This window comes from Dendrobates tinctorius, unplaced genomic scaffold (assembly GCF_039654945.1).
Source record: "Dendrobates tinctorius isolate UK_male_01 unplaced genomic scaffold, ASM3965494v1 ptg000017l, whole genome shotgun sequence".
NCBI lineage: Eukaryota > Metazoa > Chordata > Amphibia > Anura > Dendrobatidae > Dendrobates > Dendrobates tinctorius.
In genome coordinates, this window is record NW_027361685.1 from 2988295 (window position 1) to 3015594 (window position 27300).

At 45.0% G+C, this 27300-nt stretch overlaps 1 pseudogene; it reads left to right on the forward strand.

The window, feature by feature from the left end:
* Positions 1–19195, forward strand: part of LOC141082245 (uncharacterized) — a 44741-nt pseudogene extending 25546 nt beyond the window's left edge.
* Positions 19196–27300: the final 8105 nt, after the last annotated feature.

Here is a 27300-nt window from a genome sequence, read left to right on the forward strand (position 1 = left end):
CGGGGGGATGGAGCAGGGGGGAGTAAACGAGGATAAGGGCCGACACCGGACCAAATTTAAACAAAAAAAAAAAAACACTCGCTCAGGTGCTGCCACACCACTAAGCCCTGTCCTAGGCACGGGCCCTCCAGTGCCTAATGGCAAATACGGCCCTGCCTGCAGGAGATGTGTTGGCATGGCTCAAGCCCTGGTTTCATGGATTCACTCCGTGTCATAAATTACATTGTTTTTGATCCTAAGGAATTCAGATTACTGTACAATCTCTCCTGAAATGGGGAGCAATATTATTTTCTCTAATCTTTGCTCAGGATTCATAGTAGCTCCAATGGTCCACCATAAATGAGGGCAACTCTGGTTTACTGTTGTGTAATCTGTATTTGTAGTTTTCAGTTAATGAGATTCTCGTGCTCTGGGGCGGGGCTGTGGGTGGGGCTGTGGGCGGGGCTTTATGTGGTGCTCTGATTACATATTCATCTGTGTTGGCTTATGACAGGTCACTGACCTGCCCCCCATTATTACATAATGCATATAATAGCATTGATATTATTGGTGATAATGCCTATAATATTTTGGCTATTGTGAGGCTTAGAAAAACAATTACATCCAGCACAATGTCACCAGCGGCCTCTGTCCAGTAACCTCTATGTCTTACTTATAGACGCTACTGTGCAGGCGCCGTCATCGATGGTGTCATTTTGCTGGATGCAATTTTTTTCTAAGCCTCACAATAGTCACAATATTATAGACATTGTCAGGAAAAGGGGTTGTATGACATTTGGCCAGTACACAGCAATCACATGGGCCGGGGGCTTATCTTAGTTATCCCACCACTGCCAACAATGAGTGACAAACAGTTACCAAGGTAACAGAATCGCCTCTTGCTTTTTTCTTCTTCCTTGTGCTTTAGCTTACAGCGTTCGTTTACCAATACAATACATTCTACGTATGCTCCATAATTTGTGTTGCTGTATTTATTTCCATATTTACAAATTCTGGATTTCTATCACTAAAAATCCTTGGTTAAACCGTGGTTTCCCTTCATCTTGTATTAGCAGTCCCTCTTTTGTACATAACCATTTTGTATATATGGTTTTTATGTATTAGTCATATGTATATATTGTCATATATGTTTTCTTATATTGTCCTCTCTCTGTTTTTGTAGTACCCCATTACTAAGATCCGGGAGGATAGAAACGTTGGGTATGGGAATCTAGGCTGTATATACTAATTTTTCTGTTCTGGCACTTTTTTTCTGTGGACTGGATGTTTTTGAATAAAATTCACTAATTTTACATAATATCCAAGAAAAGTGTGCGGTGAATTATATTTCTTGTGCACATTTTGGAAATGACACCCCACTGGGAATTCATCTATGGATATAGCGACCATTTTCACTACAAGGATAATTTCCAGAAACTTGTAGTGGAAGGTTTAGAAAAAATTGCAGAAATGTCATTGTAGTTCCCAATATATTGTGCCCAGCTTGTGTCTCTGGAGACCTCCCCCCACCTACCCCCGGAAATTGTTACGTCAGCTCTACTCAAATGTGTCTGTCACTAAATAATCCAAATGCTTGAATGTCAAAACAGTTCAAAAACGTGGTTCTCTGTGGAAGATTGTAAAGCCGTCATGGAGGCATAAGGCTGGCAATGATGGGCATTGTGGGTAATAATAGCGGGGATCATGCCTCATTCCTCTCTAGGAACATACACGACATCTTCTCTGGGGTTCTTTCTTGTTTCAGTTACTGGGATGAGTGCAATAAAATGTCGCTCAGTGAGTCTTCTAACATCTTCACATTCTAAAGGATTGGCGGGGACAAAAATTTCAAAAACAAGATTTTCAGTGACCTTTTCCTGATAATCAAGGAAAGTATCTGCATTTCCGGCTTTTTTGTATAACACAAAAGAATTATATGTGGCCACCTGAAACAAATACATGACTAACTTTTTATACCAGATACTGTATATACTCGTGTATAAGCCGAGATTTTTGGGCTGAAAGTCCCCCTCTCGGCTTATACGCGAATCTGTCATGTCGGACGCTGTTCACACCACAGCATCCGGCAGGCAGAGGTAGTTCCACCTCCAGCCACTATAGCCTCAGTGGCGCCGGCCTGATCTTCAGGCTCTCGGGGGTTAATCCTGCTGGAGACCAGGTTGGATGGTTAGTCACGCCCACGGTCTTTAAATAGTCATGCTGGCCTATGGGCGTCGCCGATTATAGCTTGTGTTTCATACCAAGTGGTTCCGGTCTGGAGTGGAGGTGTTCAAGAGAGAGAGATTCATATCTGGTGTCGTATGATCCGTCGTTATCCTTTCTCCTTCCCATATTTGTGTTTAGTTGTGCCCTGTTCACATTACTGTTTATTCCTGTGTGTGTGCGGCGCAGTGCAGTTTAAGTTCTCCCTGTCTGTCATTATTTGTGTGGGAGCTTTGGTGGTGACTTCTCACTGGGTGGAGGGTGGAGGGTTAAGTGCAGGGCTGAGCAGGAGATAAGGAAAGGTCGGAGGCTCAGGCATTTGCACCTTCAGCAAAAACCCTGGGTTGAGGGTCAGACAGGGTTTCCCCTAGTAAAGGGACACCACAGGGGCCCCGGGTATTTCAGCCTTAGTTGAACTAAGCCCCCGTGACATTATAATCGGCCCACATTTTTTCAGGAGTCCATGGATCCCATGGATTCCATAACCCGCCAGTTGGCGGCGCTGTCCATACAGGTCTCCGAGTTGAATGGGGCAGTTCAGCAGCAGGGCCTGGTAGTAGCAAAGGTGCAAACGGCATCTGCAGGTATCGGTGCAGAGCCGAAGTTTCCGCTGCCAGAACGATTTTCAGGCGATCGCAGCAAATTTGTCGTATTTCGGGAGGCCTGCAAATTATACTTCCGCATGCGGCCAATATCCTCAGGTAATGAGGCCCAGCGAGTAGGGCTGGTGTTGTCATTACTGAGTGGTGACCCCCAAGCATGGGCATTTTCCTTACCACCTGACTCTGCTACATTTCATTCGGTCGATAATGTTTTTTCTGCCCTCGGGCTCATTTACGATGACCCTGACCGACTGGCTCTAGCGGAATCTAAAATCCGCGCCCTCCGCCAGGGGGAGCGCTTGGCAGAAGACTATTGTTCGGAATTTCGCCGCTGGGCTGTAGACACACAGTGGAATGACCCAGCACTGCGGAGCCAGTTTATTCATGGGGTATCAGGGAGGGTGAAACAAGCCCTCCTGATGTATGAGACTCCGGCATCATTGGAGTCTGCCATGAGTTTGGTGATACGTATTGATCGCCGTTTTCGTCAGGGGGCACAGGAGACGCTACCTCTGGGGGAAAACAGAGGTGCAGGTGTGGTTGAAGTAGATGAGTCCCCTGAACCTATGCAGATTGCTGGCGTGGCACAGGTTCAGCCTCGCGCTCCGGGAGTCCGGAAGTCCGGAGCATGTTTCTACTGTGGTAAAGGAGGTCATTATGTTAACGTTTGCCCGGTACTACCTAAGAGGGTCACACCGGCGGAAAACTGTTAAGCTCAGAGGGTATGGAGGAGACCCAACTGAGCGTATGCATATCCTCCATGATGGTATCTCAATGTATGCTCCCTGCCAAGGTTATTGTCGCCGGCAGAGAGCTACCTATATCAGTGTTTGTGGATAGCGGTTCCGCCACCAATCTCATAGATGAGGAGTTTGCACACACCGCCGGGTTTAAGATTGAAAAACTTCCTCACCCCATACAGGTGGTGACCATTAATGCTGTTCCCCTCCCTCAAGGGGAGATTACTGAGTTTGTGGCAGAGGTGAAACTCCACATTGGGGTCCTACATTCTGAGTCGGTTACATGTAGGGTCCTCCGTAATCTCCCAGCTCAAATGGTCCTGGGTTTTCCATGGCTGTCCAGGCACAACCCGGTAATTGATTGGAAAACTCAGGACATAGTACAATGGAGTGGTTTCTGCCAAGACAATTGCTTGGCCACATGTGTGTCCGCCGTGACGCCCAGCCTGCCGGAGGCTTTGCAGGATTTCGCGGATGTTTTCTCTGAGAAGGGTTGCTCAGAACTGCCTCCACATAGAGCCTATGACTGTGCTATTAGGTTAAAACCCGGGGCCAAATTACCTAAGGCCAGGATGTTTAATATTTCTGGTCCTGAGAGACAAGCTCTGAAAGACTACATCGCGGAGAGTCTGAGCAAAGGTCACATCCGGCCTTCGTCCTCGCCTGTAGCCGCGGGGTTTTTCTTCATTAAGAAGAAAGATGGGGGGTTACGCCCGTGTCTGGATTTCCGAGAGTTAAACCAGATTACTATCCGTGATCCCTACCCAATGCCGTTGATCCCGGATTTGTTCAACCAGGTAGCGGGGGCAAAATGGTTTTCCAAGCTGGACCTCAGGGGGGCGTATAACCTCATAAGGGTCCGTCAGGGGGATGAGTGGAAGACGGCGTTTAACACTCCTGAGGGTCATTTTGAGAGTCTGGTTATGCCGTTTGGGTTGACCACCGCGCCTGCCGTTTTCCAACATTTTATTAATGATGTCTTTGCTCATGTCCTGGGGAGATTTGTGATTGTATACCTGGATGATATCCTCATTTATTCTAGCGATCGGGACACTCATTTGCAGCATGTTAGGCAGGTGTTACAGTTGCTCCGGGAGAACCAGCTCTATGCTAAGCTGGAAAAATGTTTATTTTTTGTCCAGGAGTTGCCCTTTTTGGGATATATTGTGTCCGCAGCTGGTTTTAAAATGGACACCGCTAAGGTGCAAGCGGTGTTGCAATGGGAGAAGCCGGAGAGTCTGAAAGCACTCCAGCGGTTCCTTGGGTTTGCGAATTATTATAGGAAATTTATAAAACACTTTTCGACTGTCGCCAAACCGCTCACGGACATGACAAAAAAGGGTGCCGATCTGGCGAACTGGCCTGAGGTGGCTATACGTGCATTTGAGCGTCTGAAGAATAGTTTTGCTTCAGCCCCCATTCTGGTGCAACCAGACGTGTCTAAACCTTTTGTGGTAGAGGTTGATGCGTCGGAGGTGGGAGTGGGGGCAGTACTGTCTCAAGGCTCGTCCTTGAGCGAGATGCATCCATGCGCCTACTTCTCCAAGAAGTTGTCGCCGGCCGAACGGAATTATGATATCGGCAACAGGGAGTTGTTGGCCATCAAACTGGCTTTTGAGGAATGGCGACACTTCTTGGAGGGGGCGGCTCACCAGGTCACAGTTATCACCGACCATAAGAATCTGCTCTACCTGGAGTCGGCCAAGCGTCTGTCTCCTAGGCAGGCTCGCTGGGCATTGTTTTTTACTCGTTTCAATTTTCTTGTGACGTACCGTCCCGGGGCTAAAAACACCAAGGCGGATGCTTTGTCTAGGTGTTTTCCGGGGGGAGAACCTCGGGAAGAGCCGGTACCCATCCTCCAGAAAGGGGTAGTGGTCTCGGCTCTCACGACTGAGGTAGAGGCGGAGATTGCCGAGGCCCAAGAGGAGGTACCACCAGGACTTCCCGCCAACAAATCATTTGTACCCCTGCATCTTCGGCCTAAGGTGTTGAAGGAACACCACGATTCGGTACTGGCTGGTCACCCAGGGGTGAAGGGCACCTTAGAGCTGGTATCGCGTCGTTTCTGGTGGCCCAAAATCCGGCAGGACGTGGTCTCGTACGTGGCAGCTTGCATCACGTGCGCTAGGGCTAAGTCACCCCGAACCCGTCCTGCTGGCACGCTACAGCCTCTGGGGGTACCCAATAGGCCATGGACAGAAATCTCCATGGATTTTATCACTGACTTGCCAGCCTCGGCAGGGAACACGGTCATCCTGGTGGTGGTTGACCGTTTTTCAAAGATGGCGCATTTTGTGGCGTTGTCCTCTTTGCCCAATGCTAAGACGTTGGCTCAGGTATTTGTGAAGGAGGTGGTCAGACTCCACGGAGTACCGTCTGACATAGTATCTGATAGGGGTACGCAATTTGTGGCGAGGTTTTGGAAAGCTTTTTGCTCAAGGTTGGGGATCAAGTTGTCACATTCATCGGCGTTTCATCCACAGTCTAATGGACAAACTGAGCGCATGAACCAAAATCTAGAACAGTATTTACGATGCTTTGTGTCCGACAACCAGGAGGAGTGGTCTACTTTCCTTCCTCTGGCCGAATTCGCATTAAATAATCACCGCCAAGAGTCATCAGGAGAGTCTCCATTCTTTTGGTGTGTACGGTCAACATCCTCAGTTTTGTACCTTACGTCAGGGTGACTCCGGGGGTGTCCCGGAGGAGGATCAGCTAGGAGCCCAATTGTCATCAGTCTGGAGGCGGGTGAAACAGCGTTTGTTGAGCATGAGTGCCAGGTACAAACGGGTGGCTGACAGTAGACGCGTGCCAGGTCCGGACCTGTGTGTGGGTGAATGGGTGTGGTTAGCTACGAAGAACATAAAACTCAAAATCCCTTCTTTAAAACTGGGTCCAAGGTTTATTGGGCCTTTTAGGATTTCTGCCATCATTAACCCAGTAGCTTATCGGTTGGAACTTCCCGCGGTGTACAAGATACACAACGTGTTTCACAGGGCTTTATTGAAAAAGGTGGTAGGCTTGGTGGACACGACGCCGATGCCACCTCCAGTCATGTGGATGGCGAGTTAGAGTTCGAGGTCGCCAAGGTAGTGGACTCTCGAGTAGTACGCCGTACTCTTCAGTATTTGGTGCACTGGCGGGGGTATGGTCCAGAGGAGAGGTCTTGGGTTCCAGCCTCAGACATACATGCGGATCGGCTGGTCAGTTCTTTTCACCGTTGTCATCCGGACAAGCCGGGTCCTATGAGTCTTGAGGGCCCTGGGGTCCCTCGTAGAAGACGGGGTACTGTCATGTCGGACGCTGTTCACACCACAGCATCCGGCAGGCAGAGGTAGTTCCACCTCCAGCCACTATAGCCTCAGTGGCGCCGGCCTGATCTTCAGGCTCTCGGGGGTTAATCCTGCTGGAGACCAGGTTGGATGGTTAGTCACGCCCACGGTCTTTAAATAGTCATGCTGGCCTATGGGCGTCGCCGATTATAGCTTGTGTTTCATACCAAGTGGTTCCGGTCTGGAGTGGAGGTGTTCAAGAGAGAGAGATTCATATCTGGTGTCGTATGATCCGTCGTTATCCTTTCTCCTTCCCATATTTGTGTTTAGTTGTGCCCTGTTCACATTACTGTTTATTCCTGTGTGTGTGCGGCGCAGTGCAGTTTAAGTTCTCCCTGTCTGTCATTATTTGTGTGGGAGCTTTGGTGGTGACTTCTCACTGGGTGGAGGGTGGAGGGTTAAGTGCAGGGCTGAGCAGGAGATAAGGAAAGGTCGGAGGCTCAGGCATTTGCACCTTCAGCAAAAACCCTGGGTTGAGGGTCAGACAGGGTTTCCCCTAGTAAAGGGACACCACAGGGGCCCCGGGTATTTCAGCCTTAGTTGAACTAAGCCCCCGTGACAGAATCATATACCGGGGGAGTGGGCGGGGAGGGGGAGCTGGGGTGTCAGAGACCATACTTACCTCTCCTGGCACTTCTCTGCAGCCCCTGCGTCTCCCTCTGCCATCTGCTTCCTGCATTCAGCGGACACGTGGTACCGCTCATTAAATTCATGAATATGCGCATATTTAATGAGCGGTACCATGTGACCATCTGAATGCAGGAAGCAGATGGCAGAGCGAGACGCAGGGGCTGCCGCTGTAGAGAAGACCTTGCCCTAGGAGGGGTGAGTATGATGGGGGCAGAGTGATATTCACCTGTCCCCATTCCAAGCCGTGCACCACTGTGTCTCCGGGTCCTCCTGCTGTGACGGCAGAAGGCGCGATGACATAGTCAGTGCGCTCCCTCTGCTGTCAATGCAGAGATCCAGGGGACACAGCGGGGCACGGCTTGGAAAGGGGACAGGCTAATATCGCCACTGCCAGGGGCTCAGGACACCGGCACCTGGCCCTCAGCGACGGAGAGGTGAGTATGTTTTTTTTTTTTTTATTGCAGTTGCAGCAACAAATAAGGGCGATTTATGGAGTATCTTATGGGGCAGCATTAGCCCTTGTGGAGCAGCATATGGGGGGTATTTATGGGGCAGCATTAATCCTTGTGGAGCAGCATATGGGGGGTATTTATGGGGCAGCATTAATCCTTGTGGAGCAGCATATGGGGGGTATTTATGGGGCAGCATTAACCCTTGTGGAGCAGCATATGCGGGGTATTTATGGGGCAGCATTAATCCTTGTGGAGCAGCATATGGGGAGTATTTATGGGGCAGCATTAACCCTTGTGGAGCAGCATATGGGGGTATTTATGGGGCAGCATTAACCCTTGTGGAGCAGCATATGGGGGTATTTATGGGGCAGCATTAACCCTTGTGGTGCAGCATATGGGGGGCATTTATGGGGCAGCATTAACCCTTGTGCAGCAGCATATTATGGGGGTATGTATGGAGCATCTTATAGGGCAGCATTAACCCTTGTGCAGCAGCATATGGGGGGGTTTATCTATGGAGTTTCTTCTTGGACCACCATTATCACTTGGCCTTTATATAAGAGTCAATACGTTTTCCCAGTTTTTTGTGGCAAAATTAAGGGGGTCGGCTTATACACAGGTCGGTTTGTACACAAGTATATACAGGTATATGATTCTCTTGATACCTGGTATAGCTGTAGAACCTGATCTGCAAGGTCCACACCCCCATATATTTGTTGTAGTCAATGACAGACACAGGTTTTGGAGTAGTGGATCCCTGTTGGTCTGCAGGGGCCCTTGTGGCATCTGTGTGGATCGAGCTCAGGATAAAAATATCTTTTTTATCCTTATACTTAATGGCAAGCAGCTCTCCATTGTGTAAAGCCCCTGACTGCACCTTTCGGAACTTTTTGCTGACCAATGATTGTGGAAACCCCTGACGGTTTTTGTGAATGATCCCACAAGCCCCTATGTTATTTCCAACCAGACTTTTAAATAGGGGTATGCTGGTGTAGTAGTTGTCAACATTCAGATTGTAGCCTTTTTGTAAAAATGGAGTTATCAGCTCCCAAACCATTTTTCCCGATGTCCCCAGATAAGTAGGGCATCCTGGTGGGTTTAGTTGGCTTTCTTTCCCCTCATAAATGTGTAAAGCTGATGTGTATCCGGTTGAACTCTCGCACATTTTATAGAACTTTATTCTGAACCTTGCCCTCTTAGAAGGAATAAATTGCTTGAGGTGCAGTCTTCCTCTGAATTTTACAAGGGACTCATCAATGGAAATGTTTTCTGTTAGGGTGTAAAGCTTTAAGAACTTTTCTGTCAAGTCTTCGATGATGGGTCTGATTTTGAATAGTCTGTCATGTTCTGGGGCATTTCTGGGCAGGCATTGACTAGTGTCGTTAAAATGCCAAAATCTGAAACTGTGGAAAAAAATAAAGCTATGGAGGGGTATAGGGGAATACCCGAGATACAAAGCCATTTGGTTTGACCCCCGGCTGACTGAACTGCTAAGTCTACGGAATTTTGGACAGTGGAGAAGAATAGGTATATGGTATGTGTCGCTGTTGCTAGATCAGGGGTGGGGAACCTCAGGCCCCAGGGCCATTTACGGCCCTCGATGACCTTTTATCAGGCCCCCCGAGCAGATTCTCAGGGACTACATTCTTGGGCAGGGAGCTGTATTTTGATTGCCACAAGCTCATTAATTTTTCTTGCTCTGTGAGCACATACACGCAGTGTTCACTACTGAACATTGAAGGGCATGCAATGAAAGATTAAGCCAGTACCACAGTCAGGATGTACTTTGTGGGCAGAGTTTGTACGGCCCCCGAAGGATGGTATAATTATCCAAATGGCCCTTGGCAGAAAAAAGATTCCCCACCGCTGTGCTAGATGGTGAGACATTTAAAACATTTGAAACACTTAGGGAAGAGTTCCCTTTGGAGCATACTATGTTTTACCAGTATCTGCAGCTGCGACACGCATTCTCTAGACAGTGGAGAAAGTCACCGATAGTGATACAGAATGACAGTATGTTGGATACGCTTGGCCCCCAGAGGGGCACTAGGGGTCTTATATCGATAATTCACAGGGGATTGCTGGATATTTTTTTGGATAGACACCCATTGATGGCTAGATCCAAATGGACAAGGGATTTGGGAGACATATCGGATGAGCAGTGGGAGTCGGTTTTACAATATGTCCCTAGAATATCTATGAGTGGATCTGGGAGGGGGTCGCAGTTATACACTATACATGGGGTATACAGGACACCTGTGTGGATGAAAAAGGCTGGACTAAGGGCAGACTCTGAATGTCCGAGATGTACGATGGATGAAGCTGATATCCTTCATATGCTATGGTCTTGTCCATGATTACAGGCATTTTGGTTTGGGGTCCTAAATTTAGTGGAAAGAGTGACGGAAGCAAATATTACTCGAGATCCATTGACATGTATTTTAGGACATGTAGAGGAGGTGGCGTTGGATGAATGGGGTAGGCCAGCAATAGCCAGACTGCTTTATGTTGCAAAGAAGACTATCACACTGCACTGGTTAGATCAGTGTTTCTCAACTCCAGTCCTCAAGACCCTCCAACAGGTCATGTTTTCAGGATTTCCTTAGTATTGCACAGGTGATGCTATTAATGCTTGAGCAGGTGAGCAGGTGATGAAATTATCACCTGTGCAATACTAAGGAAATCCTGAAAACATGAACTGTTGGTGGGTCTTGAGGACTGGAGTTGAGAAACACTGCGTTAGATGAAAATCCTCCTACTAGGAAGGAATTTGTAAAAAAGAGTTAATTTTGTAATCCTTATGGAGCGAAGCGTCTACTTGAAAAGATGAACCACTACGAGAATATCTGGGGGGGCTGGTTGGACTTTCCTGGATTGGCTTCCGCAGAACTCATCAAAAATAGGATATTAGGGTTATAAAAAAGTGTACAACATTGTAATGCATGGATAAGGAGTGTAGATGCGTGATTGGGGGGGGTTCTTGTTATGGGAAGGGGGAGGGATGTGTTTGGTGTATTTGCATTTATTAAAAAATGGGGACAGTATTATAATTTGTACTCTAATGTATACTTATGTATGTAATACTATCCTGTATGCTTTCTTCAATGCTTTCTTCGCTGTCAGAACATAAAAGTGCATAAGCCTCCTCCACTATAAAACTGAAGGGCCATTTTATAAGTTTTCATTTTTTTTTCAAAAATACAAAACTGCAACGTGACTGACGTGACCAAATTATTGGGCAGACAATTGAGTAAAACCTATTTCTTTACCCTACCCCTAACTTTAGAAGAAACCCTAACCCTAAGTTTAGCCTAACAGTTACCCTAACTTTAGCCCCAACACTAACCCTAACTATAGCATTAACTGTAACCTGCCTTATCTGTTTTTTTATTTGATATTTGGGAGGCAGAATGAACAAACAGTTGAACACTGCACACTACTGGCTCATCCAACAAGGTTTTCTATTAGACTGTGAACTGTCATTGTCTTGGTAAATAATTAAAGTTTTTTGCATAGCTTGCCATTTTTATGGACAGTTTACTTTTTAGTAACCCCCCATTGTATCCCCCGGGGCTCCTAATGATTTTTGTAATTACCTTGCGTTGCCAATTCTGCCTGTGAGCGGCGTTATGCAGGTAGCTGATTCCGGGTCACGTGACCCCCAGACTGCAGCCGCCGCTAACATCCGCTGATGTCATGTCAATTTCCTGACTCTGGAAATTGATGTGACATCATCAGCAGGCGTGACCCAGCGTCAACACACTGCTGTCACTCATCAAGAGTCACAGCAGTGTGTGGGCGGTGTTGCACCACACGTCACAGCCCCGTCACTCTGCAGCATCTGTCTTCTCACCCATCTAGAGTGACGCGACTGTGCAGGGTGTGGACAGGGCTGTGTAGGGGGTGGACAGGCTGTCTGTCGGCTATGCAGTGGGTGGACAGGCTGCACGGGGCTCTGCGGGCTGCTGTGCGGGGGGGAGTGGGTGAGCCGTGTCAGGGTCTGCAGGCTGTCTGCTGGCTATGTGGGGGGTGGACGGGCCATGTTTGGGTCTGCGGGCTGTCTGCCAGCTGTGCGGGGGGTGGGCAGGCCGTGCGGGGTCTACGGGCTGTCTGCCAGCTGTGCGGGGGGTGGACGGGCCATGTGGGGGTCTACGGGCTGTCTGCCAGCTGTGCGGGGGGTGGACGGGCCATGTGGGGGTCTGCGGGCTGTCTGCTGGCTGTGCAAGGGGTGGACCGGCCTTGTGAGGGTCTGCGGGCTTTATGCCGGCTGTGCGGGTGGGTGGGCAGGCTGTGCGGTTTTGCCAGGGCTGTGCGGGGGGGTCTGCGTGCTGTGCGGGTGGTGCCGGGGCTGTGCGGGTGTGTGTGAGTGTGTGTGCATGTGTGTTTATGCAGGCAGGCATTGTCCGATGGGACTACAAGTCCCATCGAGTTATGCCTGCTACACTGTCAGTGAGTGACACATTAGCCAATGATGAGACAGTAGTAGTCACATCTTCCGGCTAATGTGTTGAATGTAAAAAAAAACACATACAGAACATACAACATATAGAACATACATATAACATTTAACACATAACAGAGTACAATCACCTAATTACATGAAGCCATCGATCTCCTGTAATAAAAATAAAATAATAAAGCAACCTATACTCACCTTTCCGCTGTAGTCCAGGTAATAACGAGGGTCCAAAGACTATCTCCCATATAGAGCAGTCGCATCAGCTGATACGACCGCTCTCCAGGGGCCCCAGCAATGAAATGACAGGCAGAGGTAATCCTCCGCTGTGTATCCCTCCGCCGCCGGGAAAGAGGTCCCGTAACCCTAACCATAATCCTAATTCTCATGCAGCATTGCTGTAAAGTGAGAGCCTGAACTCATGTAACCTCAGTGATGCACTGCAGGAGCCATTGTCTCCTGTCAGTTCATCACTGGGAGGCCCACTCACCTGATGTCACTGTTCTGTAGGGGAGATTGTCGTGGGACACTTGTTATTAATTGGACTGTGTCGGACAGGGAGTATACGGTTTGCTTGTTTATTTCATTACTTTTTATTACAGGAGACCAAGGGCATCGCTTGGATCTGGGTGTGCAAAAAAAATATGAATTCCATGTTGTGTTTTATTTCATTAAAATACTTTATTCTTATGTGTGTGTGTTTTTTTAACCCTTTATTACTATAAGGTTAATAATGGATAGGTGTCTTATTGACGCCTCTCCATTATTAACCGGGCCATTTTCCAATAGCAAGCTGACATTAACCCCTTATTACCCCTTATCCCACCGTTACATGGGAGTGGGAAGAGAGGGGCTAAGTGCCAGAATTGGCGCATCTTATAGATGCGCCATTTCTGGGGTGACTGCGGGCTGGTATTTGTAGCCAGGGGGGTCCAATATCTATGGCCCTTTCCTATGCTATGAATATCAGCCCGCAGCTGTCTGCGTAGCCTTTCTGGCTATAAAATTGTGTGGGACCCCATGTCATTTTTTGGGGGGTCTCCTATTTTAATAGCCAGTAAAGGCTATGAAGACAGCTGCCGGCTGATATTCATAGCCTGGGAAAAGGCCATGGGTATTATCCCCTTCCCAGGCTACAAATATTGTCCCCTGGCCGTCGGCTTTCACCCTCTGGCACAGAAAATTGCGTGGTAGCCCACGCCATTTTTTTTTATTTTTTAAAATGAAACATTGTTCATTAATAAACATGGATATGGAAATATCTATAGAAATATCTGGAAATATCTATGGATATATCTATAGATAGTATAGATAGATATATGGATAGATAGATATATGGATCTATCTATCCCATATCTATCTATCCCATATCTGTATCTATTTATTTATCTATCAATGCCATATCTATCTATCCCATATCTCTCTATCTGTGTGTGTAATGGAGTGTGGGTTGGACAAATGTAAAAGAGGAGGTCGGACAGAAATGACATCACAAATCATTTTTTGTTAAATAACATACCTTTATTTGGCTTACAAAAACTCATAGCAATCTGTATGTGAAAAACATGAAAAAACACATGACAAACGCATCAATAACGCACCTGCATTATCTGCCAAGAGCTGCGGATTCTGTCTGGAATAATCCGCCCTGGAATCCGCCCGGTGTGCACACAGCCTTATAGCTCTCAGCACTATAACGGTGTGTACATGGGGACTTATTATTAAGAACGTCTGTGTCTGTGCACGCTCCTGTGTGTGTGCGCTCATGATGCTTGCAATGTGTTTTATGTGAACACGTGGCGGATTGTGCTGCGGATTTTTCTGTGTGGATTTTGTTATATCCGCAGGTAAAATGACCGGCATTTCACCTGCGGATTTATAGTGGATTTTGTGCGGCTTTCACCTGCTTTTTGACACCTGCAGATTCTTATAATGGAGCAGGTGTAAAACGCTGCGGAATCCGCACAAAGAATTGACATGCTGCAGAAATGAACCCTCAGCGTTTATGCTGCGGATTTTTCTGCACCATGTGCACAGCGGTTTTTGTTTTACATTGACTATAATGGTACTGTACAACGCAGGAGAATCTGCTGCGGATCCGCAGGGCCAAATCCACTGCGGATCTACAGTAGAATCCACAACGTGTGCACAGACCCTTACAATAAGATGCTTCAGATTGAAGAGAGAGGAGGGAGGGGTTTGGGTGTGCTAGGTGCTGGCTTACAGGCCAGTGCAATGCATCATGGAACTTGTAGTATTAGAGCACAGTAAGTTGGGAGAAAGGAAGTTGTCGATTAAGCCCATGAGACCTGGAGCCAGCACTGAAATTGTGCTGCTAGAGCATCATAAAAGGTAATATTGCTAAAATAAACACAGTGGATGTTTTTAGTGGCACATAATAACAAGATTTATGAAAAAAAATTACAGTAGTGGGCAACTTCTTTAAGTAGAAATGTTCAAAAATATAAAACTCAATGATATTTCATGAAAGAAAATTGTTCTTTGTCTTGGCAGATGACTGTAACAGGAGTTCAAAAGAACAGCTGACATCTTTAATTTTTAAATCTGATGATCTTGAGATCCTACAAGATACAACTGAAGTGATTGCTATTACTCCAGATATACCATCATCCATTCACAGCAAAGATCTGTCATCTGATCCTATGAAACAGGTCCCATCTTCTGATTCATTACTGACTACTAAGGAAACTCAAAGTCACAAAAGAGGCATTAAAAAACAAACTGCTCCTAAAGCAAAAAATTCATTTTCTTGTTCAGATTGCGGGAAATCTTTTAACAACAAATCTCATTTTGTTACACACCAGAGAATGCACACAGGGGAGAAGCCTTTTTCCTGTTCAGAATGTGGGAGATGTTTTGCAGATAAATTACATTTTGCCACTCACCATAGAACTCACACAGGGGAGAAGCCTTTTTCCTGTTCAGAATGTGGGAAATGTTTTAACCAGAAATCAGATTTGGTTAATCATCATAGAACTCACACAGGGGAGAAGCCTTTTTCCTGTTCAGAATGTGGGAAATGTTTTAACCAGAAATCAAATTTGGTTAAACACCAGAGAACTCACACAGGGGAGAAGCCTTTTTCCTGTTCAGATTGTGGGAAATGTTTTAAGCAGAAATCATATTTTGTTAAACACCAGAGAACTCACACAGGGGAGAAGCCTTTTTCCTGTTCAGAATGTGGGAAATGTTTTAACCAGAAATCAAGTTTGGTTAGACACCAGAGAACTCACACAGGGGAGAAGCCTTTTTCCTGTTCATATTGTGGGAAATGTTTTAACCAGAAATCACATTTTGTTAAACACCAGAGAACTCACACAGGGGAGAAGCCTTTTTCCTGTTCAGAATGTGGGAAATGTTTTAACCAGAAATCAGATTTGGTTGATCACCATAGAATTCACACTGGGGAGAAGCCTTTTTCCTGTTCAGATTGTGGGAAATGTTTTAAGCAGAAATCATATTTTGTTAAACACCAGAGAACTCACAGAAGGGAGAAGCCTTTTTCCTGTTCAGATTGTGGGAAATGTTTTAACCGGAAATCACATTTTGTTAAACATCAGAGAACTCACACAGGGGAGAAGCCTTTTTCCTGTTCAGAATGTGGGAAATGTTTTAACCAGAAATCAAATTTAGTTAAACACCAGAGAATTCACACAGGGGAGAAGCCTTTTTCCTGTTCAGAATGTGGGAAATGTTTTGCAGATAAATCACATTTTGTTACTCACCATAGAACTCACAAAGGGGAGAAGCCTTTTTCCTGTTCAGAATGTGGGAAATGTTTTAACCAGAAAGGGGTTCTTGCTAAGCACCAAAGAACTCACACAGGAGAAAAACCTTTTTGATGTTCAGAATGTGGGAAATGTTTTACTCAGATTTCAAGTCTTGTTACACATAAGAGAATTCACACAGCAGAGAAGCCATATTCATGTTCAGAATGTGGGAAATGTTTTAAATGGTAAATAGATCTTGATCGCCATCAAAGATCGCACACAGGAGAGAAGCCTTTTTTCCTGTTCAGAATGTGGGAAATGTTTTAACCGGAAAGCGATTCTTGTTAGACATCAGAGACCTCACACAGACGAGAAGCCATTTTCATTTTCTTAATGTGGGAAATATTTTACTTGGAAATCAACTGTTAATAAACATCATAGATTGTGGGAAATTTTTTAACAAGAAATCTTATTTTGTTACCAGAGAATGCACACAGGGGAGAAGCCTTTTTCCTATTCAGACTGTGGGAAATGTTTTGCAGATAAATCACATTTTGTTACTTACCATACAACTCACACAGGGAAGAAGCCTTTTTCCTCTTCAGAATGTGGGAAATGTTTTAACCAGAAATCAGATTTGGTTAATCACCATAGAACTCACACAGGGGAGAAGCCTTTTTCCTCTTCAGAATGTGGGAAATGTGTTAACCAGAAAGGGGATCTTGTTAAGCACCAAAGAACTCACAGGAGAGAAGCCTTTTTCATGTTCAGAATGTGGGAAATGTTTTGCAGATAAATCACATTTTGTTACTCAGCATAGAACTCACACGGGGGAGAAGCCTTTTTCCTGTTCAGATTGTGGGAAATGTTTTAACCAGAAGTCAAATTTGGTTGATCACCAGAGAACTCACATAGGAGAGAAGCTTTTTTCATGTTCAGAATGTGGGAAATGTTTTGCAGATAAATCACATTTTGTTACTCAGCATAGAACTCACACGGGGGAGAAGCCTTTTTCCTGTTCAGATTGTGGGAAATGTTTTAACCAGAAGTCAAATTTGGTTGATCACCAGAGAACTCACATAGGAGAGAAGCTTTTTTCATGTTCAGAATGTGGGAAATGTTTTACTCAGAATTCAAGTCTTGATACACATGAGAGAATTCACACAGCAGAGAAGCCATATCCATGTTCAGAATGTGGGAAATGTTTTAAATGGAAAATAGATCTTGATTGCCATCAAAGAACACACACAGGGGAGAAGCCTTTTTACCTGTTCAGAATGTGGGAAATGTTTTAACCGGAAAGCAATTCTCGTTAGACATCAGAGCAGTCACACAGAGGAGAAGCCATTTTCATTTTCTTAATGTGGGAAATATTTTACTTGGAAATCAACTGTTAATAAACATCAGAGATGTCACATAGGGGAAAAGTCTTTTATGTTCATAGTGTTGGAATAGTTTTAACCAAAATAGAATCTTCTTAAATGGGTTGTCTCTTGTCATTCCTCATGTTTGCTGCTAAAAGGATAAAACTAAACTTTATTAGTTCCAAATATAAAACTATACCCATAATTCACCCCCTTAAGGTTAATCAATAGGTGACTAATAGAAAAAACATGTACCCCAAAGTTCAATGTATAGAGTGAGGTGATGTACAGTACAGACCAAGTTTGGACACACCTCATTCAAAGAGTTTTCTTTATTTTCATGACTATGAAAATTGTGGATTCACTCTGAAGGCATCGAAACTTTGAATTAACACATGTGGAATTATATAATTAACAAAAAAGTGTGAAACAACTGAAAATATGTCTTATATTCTAGGTTCTTCAAAGTAGTCATCTTTTGCTTCGATGACTGCTTTGCACAACCTTGGCGAGCTTCAAGAGGTAGTCACCGGAAATGATCATTCCCATGGACAGAATAGTACATCATACGCGATCAGCCACGTTCACAGAGAAAGTGCGGTTGATCGCAGCCGAGTGTCAACTGATTATCACAACTGGCACTATGTGCCAGGAGCAGTCATGGACTGCTCCCGTCATATTAACCCCTGGCACACTGCGATCAAACATGATCGCAGTGTTCCTGTGACATAGGGAAGCATCGCGCAGGGAAGGGGTTCCTTGCGTGCTTCCATGAGACCCTCAGACCAATGCAATATGATCACATTGTTCCTTGGGCCTCCTCCCTACAGGTCCCTGGGTCCAAGATGGCCGCGGGGTCCTGCAGGGAGGTGGCTTGTCAGAAGCCTCGTACACTCTGACACTATATAGTAATGTTATACCCTGGGAAAAAGTGAAAAAGTAAAAAAAAAAATTAACATGTGTAAAAATAATTTTTTAAAAATTCCTAAATAAAGAAAAAAATATTCCTCAATAAATTCATTTCTTTATGTAAATAAAAAAAGTACACATATTTAGTATCGCCACGTCCGTAACGACCCGCTCTATAAAACTCCCACTAATTAACCCCTTTATTGAACCCATTAAAAAAACAAGGCTAAGAATGCTTTATCATCATACCGCCAAGCAAAAAGTGGAATAACATGCGATCAAAAAGATGGATATAAATAAACGCTGAAAACGTCATCTTGTCCTGCAAAAAATGAGCCGCCATACAGTGTCATTAGCAAAAAAAATAAAAGTTATAGCTAGAACATCCCTAGACCGCCTCTTTTATGATGTCACAAATTCAAAGCTATAAGGTATTCCCTCCCAAAAATCAGGCATTCGAACTGCAGAGCCCATGCTGAAAGGACCCCAGATGCAGGGAGATTTGTGGCTATGCCTCTCCCCACATGGTTAGCCTAAAGACCATTAAGCAACTGTAAGTGTTGATCCCAATGTTAATCCCATTTATATTTGTATTATACATACCTAATGTCTCAAATTTATAACTTTTTTTATCTGTGTAATCACTGCCCCCTTTTGGGGAATAAATGATAACTTTATTAGTCTGTCTTCATGCTCTAAAAACGAACACGTGCCTTTAAGATAATTGCTACTGAATTGGGTTGGCTTCAAACCCCTCTATTAAGTTTATAACTTAATCAGAGAAGCTTTGGAGCTGGTGGCAGCAAGGTGTGATCTGGGCCCTGGGTACAGCTGAGAGTGACGGAAGGGGTTTTATAAGCTATTGGGTGGCTGTGGCCAGAGCATTTTATAATTCCCTCACTGCAGCATGCTGGGTGGCCAGACCTCATTGAAGCAGCCGGCCAGTGACAAATTATCCCAGGTGTAGTTCCCTTGCTGACCTGAGGGTAAGGGGCACCAGAGAGCTGCGAGTTCCAAAGTGGAACTGAAAAGTTTTGTGAAGTATTGTGGGCAGTGTTGGGACAACCAAAATAACCCCCATGTGATAAATTGTTAGGGCAAGCCTAGCTTGCTGTTTTTTTATCACATGGTGACAGCGGTGGGATAACTAAGATAAGCCCCACTGTGCCTGTGATCGTGTGTTGGCAGTGCATCGCATCCCTCTGTCCGTGACTTAATGGTGTCAGCGGCGGGATCGTGACATCAGCGTACTCAGGACAATAGCACAATAAATTTTGGGGTCTTGTTACCCTTGGGAAAATAAAAATTGGGGGTGAAAAGATCATTTTATCCTAAGTCATATTACAAGACTCGTTAAAGTTTTGATTGTGACTTGCAGGATTGCTACTACCAACAGGTGGCACTATAGAGTTCAAGTCCTCTTTTTCTCTGAAGAGGCAATTTGCACATTTTTGTTGAAAAATATGATTTTTTAATTTTACGGCTGTACGTTATAAACTTCTGTGAAGCTTTTGGGGGTTCAAAGTACTCACCACACATCTAGATAAGTTCCATGGGGGGTCTAGTTTCCAAAATGGTTTCATTTGTGGGGGGTTCACTGTTCAGGCACATCAGGGGCTCTCCAAGTGCGACATGGCGTCCAGCCAATTCTGTGTTGAAAAAGTCAAACGGCACTCCTTACCTTCCGAGCTCTGCCATGCGCCCCAAACAGTGGTTTGCCCCCACATATGGGGTATCAGCGTACTCAGGACAAATTGCACAATAACTTTTGGGGTCCTGTTAATATAAAAATTGGGGGGTGAAAAGATCATTTTTGTGGAAAAAATATGATTTTTTAATTTTACGGCTGTAAACTTCTGAAGCACTTGGAAATTCAAAGTTCTCTCCACACATCTAGATAAGTTCCTTGGGGGTCTAGTTTCCAAAATTGGGTCACTTGTGGGGGGTTTCCACTGTTTAGGTACATCAGGGGCTCTCCAAACGCAACATGGCGTCCGATCTCAATTTCAGCCTATTTTGCGTTGAAAAAGTCAAATTGCGCTCCTTCCCTTCTGTGCTCTGCCATGCACCGAAATAGTGGCTCCCCCCACATATGGGGTATCAGCGTACTCAGGACAAATTGTACAATAACTTTTGGGGTCTAATTTCTCCTGTTACCCTTGGTAAAATAAAAAAATTGGACCTGAATTAATTTTTTTGTAAAAAAAGTTAAATGTTCATTTTTCAAAAAACATTCAAAAAATTCCTGTGAAGCACCTGAAGGGTTAATAAACTTCTTGAATGTGGTTTTGAGCACCTTGAGGGGTGCAGTTTTTTAGAATGGTGTCACTTTTGGGTATTTTCTATCATATAGACCCCTCAAAGTGACTTCAAATGTGATGTTGTCCCTAAAAAAAAATAGTGTTGTAAAAATGAGAAATCACTGGTCAACTTTTAACCCTTATAACTTCCTAAAAAAAATTTTGGTTCCAAAATTGTGCTGATGTAAAGTAAACATATGGGAAATTTTACTTATTAAGTATTTTGTGTGCCATATCTCTGTGGTTTAAGGGCATGAAAATTCAAAGTTGGAAAATTGCGAAATTTTCAAAATTTTGGCCAAATTTCCATTTTTTTCACAAATAAACGCAAGTTATATTAAATAAATTTTACCACTAACATGAAGTACAATATGTCACGAGAAAACAATGTCAGAATCACGGGGATCCATGGAAGCGTTCCAGAGTTATTACCTCATAAATGGACAGTGGTCAGAATTGTATAAAATTGGCCCAGTCATTAACGTGCAAACCACCCTTGGAGGTTAAGGGGCTAATAAATTTGCAAAAATTTCTACATTTCTGTTTTTTTCAATCAAGATGGGGTGCAGCGTGAACATTAATGAGAAAAAATGCACTTTTTTGAATTTACCAAATAGCTGCAATGAAAGAAAGAGTGAAAAATTTAAAGGGGTCTGAATACTTTCTGTACCCACTGCATAAATAGAGGAAAGTCTCCACAGGTTAATAGAATCCACCGTATATATATGTACATCAAACACATGAGATCACTTATACACAGACACACTGTTCACTATAATTATAATATATACAGTATATTGTATATAATTATAGTGAACAGTGTGTCTGTGTATAAGTGATCTCATGTGTTTGATGTACATATATACCATAGATTCTATTAACCTGTGGAGACTTCCCTCTATTTATGCAGTGGGTACAGAAAGTATTCAGACCCCCTTATTTTTGGTGGTTCTTACTTCCTCAGAAAAAAGCAAAGTCCACAACGCTATTAGTGGTATAGTGAGGCATCTGAATATCTCACCAGATATTGTATTGCTTCAAGAAACCCATCTAAGGCTAGTTTCACACTAGCGTTTACATGATGCAGCGCTCGGCGCCGCTAAGCCCCGCACCCTGCCGGCTCCCTGTCCGCCCCATCCGGTATCGCCACCTACTATCGCACATGCACGCATGCGATCGGCGTACCCTATCTTTAGCATAGGGTGCGCAGATCGTGCGCTGACCGTGCGCTAGTAGGATTTTAGCGTGCGCTGCGCACTTTTGAAGGTGCGCCGGTGTGCGCCGAACGCACCATGTTGCATTTTGGCGTGCTCGGCACACTTTCAAAAGTGCGCAGCGCATGCTGAAATCCTACTAGCGCACGGCCAGCACACGATCTGCGCACCCTATGCTAAAGATAGGGTGCGCCGATCGCATGCGTGCATGTGCGATAGTAGGCGGTGATACCAGAAGGGGCGGGGCTTAGTGGCGCCAAGCGCTGCGTCGTATAAACGCTAGTGTGGATTTTTTTAGGCTCAGCAAGTTGTGGGTGGGGAAAGTAGTGGGCTCGGCAGCTCAAGGTAGACACGCAGGGGAAGTGATACTATTCCATCGTAATTTTGCATTTAATCTGCTGTCCCAGGAGTGTGATGATCAGGGGAGATGGGTTTGGGTCCAACCCCCTGCTTTGAGCAGGGGGTTGGACCAGATGGCCCAGGAGGTCCCTTCCAACTCTATGATTCTATGACCATAGAGCATGGAGGAGAAATCTATTCAATCTACAATGTATATGGTCCTAATGGTTCAAAGTCTTCTTTAATTACCTGGAGAGGAAAATTGTCTTGGACAACTCCCCTTTGATAATTCCTGGGGAAGACATGAATACTGTTCACAATGAGGAGGAGGACAGAAAAAGCCAGAGTCTGATCCCTCCAAATAGAGAGACTGTTCTCCCCTCCTTCCTTGAACAAACTGGATTGAGAGATGTTTGGTGTTGGTAACATCCAGAGGATAGAGAGTTTACCTACTTCTCTCAAGCCCACCAATCCTGGTCAAAGATAGACTATCTGTTGATCTCGGAGAGACTATTAAAGAGAATGAAGTCAATGGAGATCCATGACCTGGTCATATCTGACCATGCTCCGGAGGATATGGAATTGGTGGATAACCAGATAAAAGGAACACATTACATATTTAAATTTCCAGCTTAACTTACAAAAGATGAGGGATTTAATGACAAATTAATTACGGGGCTGGAGGGAAGAATTTCAGTGGGATAACAAGGATCAAATATGGCAAAAAGGGTGCTAAGAGGCAAAATTATGATGTTTGTGGCCTCACTAAAGAAAAAGAATAGCGGAAAAATACTCAGATTTTAGTGTAAAGCTTAGAAATCTGTATACAGAGTTCTTGCAGAGCCCTACAACTCAAAACTGGGGACAATGGAAGCTGGCCAAACAAGAGTTTGAAGCGTGTATTGATAGTAGGGAGCATCTGTTCCACTCTAGGCAGGAGGTTGAATTGCTGAGATATGGGAACTGAGGAAATATGATCTATTTTTTCTTTATTGTGCTAGCCACGCACACATAGCTCTGCTACATCTTCTTGGTTTTGTAAATGACATGCCAGCTCAGCACACAGACGCTTCCCTGCCCCCATTAGGTTTGCATAGAGGACACACACAAAGCCCTGCAGGCACATGTCTGCAAGCCCCTCTTTCTCCCTGCTAGAATTCCTCCTCCCTCACTCTCCCCTGTATACAGCTGTAACGCGAGACCCTAGTGTGTGCCAGCCACACAAAGAATAGCTCTATGACCAGCTAAATCCGGTTTACCCGGAAGCACTTGTTTCTTTGTCTCTGGACAGTGTCATTCAACTTAAAATATAATGGCACCGATTAAGTGATATAGTGGTGAAAGTTACATTTTTGGAATGTGCATCAGTAGAACTACACACCAGTGAGTTTTCTATGCCCCGGGATCAGCAGAATCCAAGAAATGGATTTCTCCTGATCCGGGTCATACAACTACTTCATGTTTGGGCTCAAATTAACGCCAATCTCATACTCGGAAAACTGATAGTCTTGCTGTCATCCTACGAGCCTAGCAGCCCAAGTTATGACGGTTATGAGATTTTAGTAAGTTCTTAGTAACTTTGGAAAAGGGGAGTACATTCCATAGCTCCGCTACCTCAGAGATGTCATGGACAGAGGGCATAAATATATTGAAGCTCACTTAGGACAGGGTCTTTGCCTGGGAAGTCAGCTGCCAGAGGCTGTGCAACCTGACCTGATGCATTGGGACGTCTCCCCTCCCACACTCCACATGGCTTGTCAGTAACTGAAATATGTAAGTTTTCACTTTAATCCCTTTTGTTTTATAATTGTCTGTATATATTGTAATTGTCTCATTTGTAATATCTTTATTCTTTTGTAAACACTGCCTATTTCTTTTTGGAGTAAAAGCTATAATATTTACTAGCTTTGTTTTCCTTTATCTAATAAATTATTGCCACTACCTCTGACTAAGTCAGTGCTACTGATTGGGTTGGCTCCTGACCCATTATTAACCATAAAATCAGGAGCTGGTGGCAGCAAAGTGTTCTGGGCTTTGGGGAGACTCTGGCAGTGATGGACGGAGATTCATAAGTGGATTTCCTGCCTGAGACTGGGAATAGTTATAGCACCCTCACTGCAGGGTACCCAATAGCCAGTGCACAGCAAGGCGGCCCTTCTGGCAACTACTTATCCTAGGTGTAGTTCTCTGACTGAACTGAGGTTAAGGGGGGTGCCAGAGAGCTGCAAGTTCCAAACCGGAACTAGAAAGTGGGATCTAATAAATCTCATGATGAACTAGAGGCAACCAAACACCCCCAGTTCATGAAAGGAAAAAAGCGTGAAAATTGCTGGCAAAAGGGCGTCTGCAGGTGAATCCAATTGATAGATTAAGAGATGGCCAGGGAACTGTAACCTCCGACCCCAGAAAAATCAATGAAACACTACAAAACTTTTACAAAGAATTATATAAACCCTCCCATACTAATTTACCAAAAGAATTCCTCCAACAAGTCACTCTTTCAGAGCTAACACAAGAACAAGATGTAATTAATGCAGAAAAACAAGAGAGGTGAAACAAACCATAAGTCATCTTCAAAATGGGAAAGCACCAGGCCCAGACGGATTTAGTGGGGAGTTTTATAGGGCCCTCAGGGAGCATATCTCCCCTCTGCTAACAAATTATTACAACACCATTCACTTAACGAGGGTCATACCAGAAAGATCTAAAGAAACAAATTAAAGTCATACCCAAACTAGGCAAGGATCCCCTTGAGGCCTGCTCTTATACCATACCTCCCAACTTTTGAAGACGGGAAAGAGGGACAAAGGCTTGCAGCAAATTTTAGGCCATGCCCCAACCACACCCATTTCACAACTAGCCACACCCATGTCCATGCCCAAAACACACCCATTTGGCACTGCTGATCACACAGACTGGTACTGAGGGCACAGTAGCTGGTACTGAGGACAAGAAAGACCAGAGAGAGAGAAAAGAAAATGGAGAGAGAGGAAAGAAATAAAGAACAGAGAAAGAAAGAGGGGAAAGAAAGAAAGAACAGAGAGAGATGGGAAAGAAAGAAAGATGGTACAGAAAGAACAGAGAGAAAGAAAAAGAAAGAGAACAGAGAGAGAAAGAACAGAGAGAAAGAAAGAACAGAAAGAGAAAGATAGGAAAGAACAGAGAGAGAGAAAGGAAGAACAGAGAGTGAAAGAAAGATTAGAGAGAGAGAAAGAGGGGAAAGAAAGAACAGAGAGAGAAAGAACATAGCAAAAGAAAGAACAGAGAGAGAGAAAGGAAGAGGGGAAAGAAAGAACAGAGAGAAAGAAAGAAAGAAAGAAAGAAAGAAAAGAAAGAAAGAACAGAGAGAAAGATTAGAGAGAAAAAAAAGAGGGGAAAGAAAGAACAGAGAGAGAGAAAGGAAGAGGGGAAAGAAAGAACAGAGAAAGAAAGAAAGATTAAAGAGAAAGAAAGAAACAGAGAAAGAAAGATTCTATAAAGATACTATAGCAGCCTGGCTCCCATTGTAATGCCCACCTGAGCCTCCCGGTGCAGGACATATCATGATCCACTCACATGGCCGGTTTCCCTGAGTCCAAGGTGATCCCGCTGTCCATGCTATCGGAGGGGGACATGGTGGTGGATCTGAAGCATTCCCTGAAGTGCCTCCATGGTTCCGTCACAGTCTCCTCCCGAAATTACCTCATTTCCAGTCAGCTTCTAGCACATCGCTTCCGGTGGAATGTCACGTGTGAATTTTAAAGTTCTCTTTGGGGCTCCGCCGTGTACTCCTGTGTCCACGGGGAAAAGTAAGCTCCCGGCCGGGGCCGACTATCAAAATCGCGACTGTCCCACTGGATCCGGGACACCTCATACACACAGTTCTGCTTTGTATACCTCGTACACACACGGTTCCGCTGCATACACCTTGCACACACGGCTCCACTCGGTAAACCTCGTACACATGCAGCTCTGCTCCGTACACCTTGTACACACGCGGCCACGCTCTGTAAACCTTCTACTCATATGGCTTCACGCCGTAAACCTTGTACACATGCGTCTTTGCTCCATATACTTCGTACACACGCGGTTCTGCTCCATACACCTCGTACACACGCGGCTCTGCTCCATAAACACACAGCTCAGCTCTGTACACTTTGTACACACAGGGCTCCATTCCGTACACCTCGTACAAACACGGCTCCACTCCATACACCTCCTACACATGCGGCTCCCCTCCGTACACCCTGAATTCACGCGGCTCCGCTCCATGCACATATGGCTCCACTCCGCACACCTCATGTGCGGCTCTGCTCAGTACACCTCGTACACGTGCGGCTCTGCTCCATACACCTCGTACACACATGGCTCCGCGCCGTACACCTCGTACATATGCGACTCTGCTCCGTACACTTTATGTGGTGGTAAATTATTCACAAAGGATAATAGAAAACAAATGGATCTTACAAATTATTTTCCAGCTTCACACTATACCCTATATACGGTTGTACACTACTGTCTGGGCACATGGCAGTGTTCAGAAGGGAAGGAGCGCCATTTAACTATTGGAATGCAGATCTAGCTGGAATAATTCGCAGAGACAATTATTAATGAGCGAGTATACTCGTTGCTTGGGTTTTCCTGAGCATGCTCGGGTGTCCTCCGAGTATTTTGGCATGCTCGGAGATTTTCGTTAGTTTAGAATTCCCACATGTATTCAGCCTGTCTATAAGTCACAAATCATGCAGCTGAGATGACAAAAAATAAATCTCCGAGCACGCCAAAATACTCGGAGGACTGTTGTGAGTTCATTTTCCCCTTCACTACTGAGGCCCGAGGAACTCTTCTGGTAAAGAAAGGTAGTGAGCCTGATTATCAAACACCTGAGTCTGATGATGATGACTGGCTGAGTGGAATTACTGACTGGATATAAGGCTGCTGACACCCTTCTGCCCTGCGGGTGATTTCTCTGTGGGATCCTTGGAGACCAGTCTGAATTCCTGCTCTTCTAAAGCTAAGTTTTCTGCTCGGCTTTTTGCATTTGTGCTTT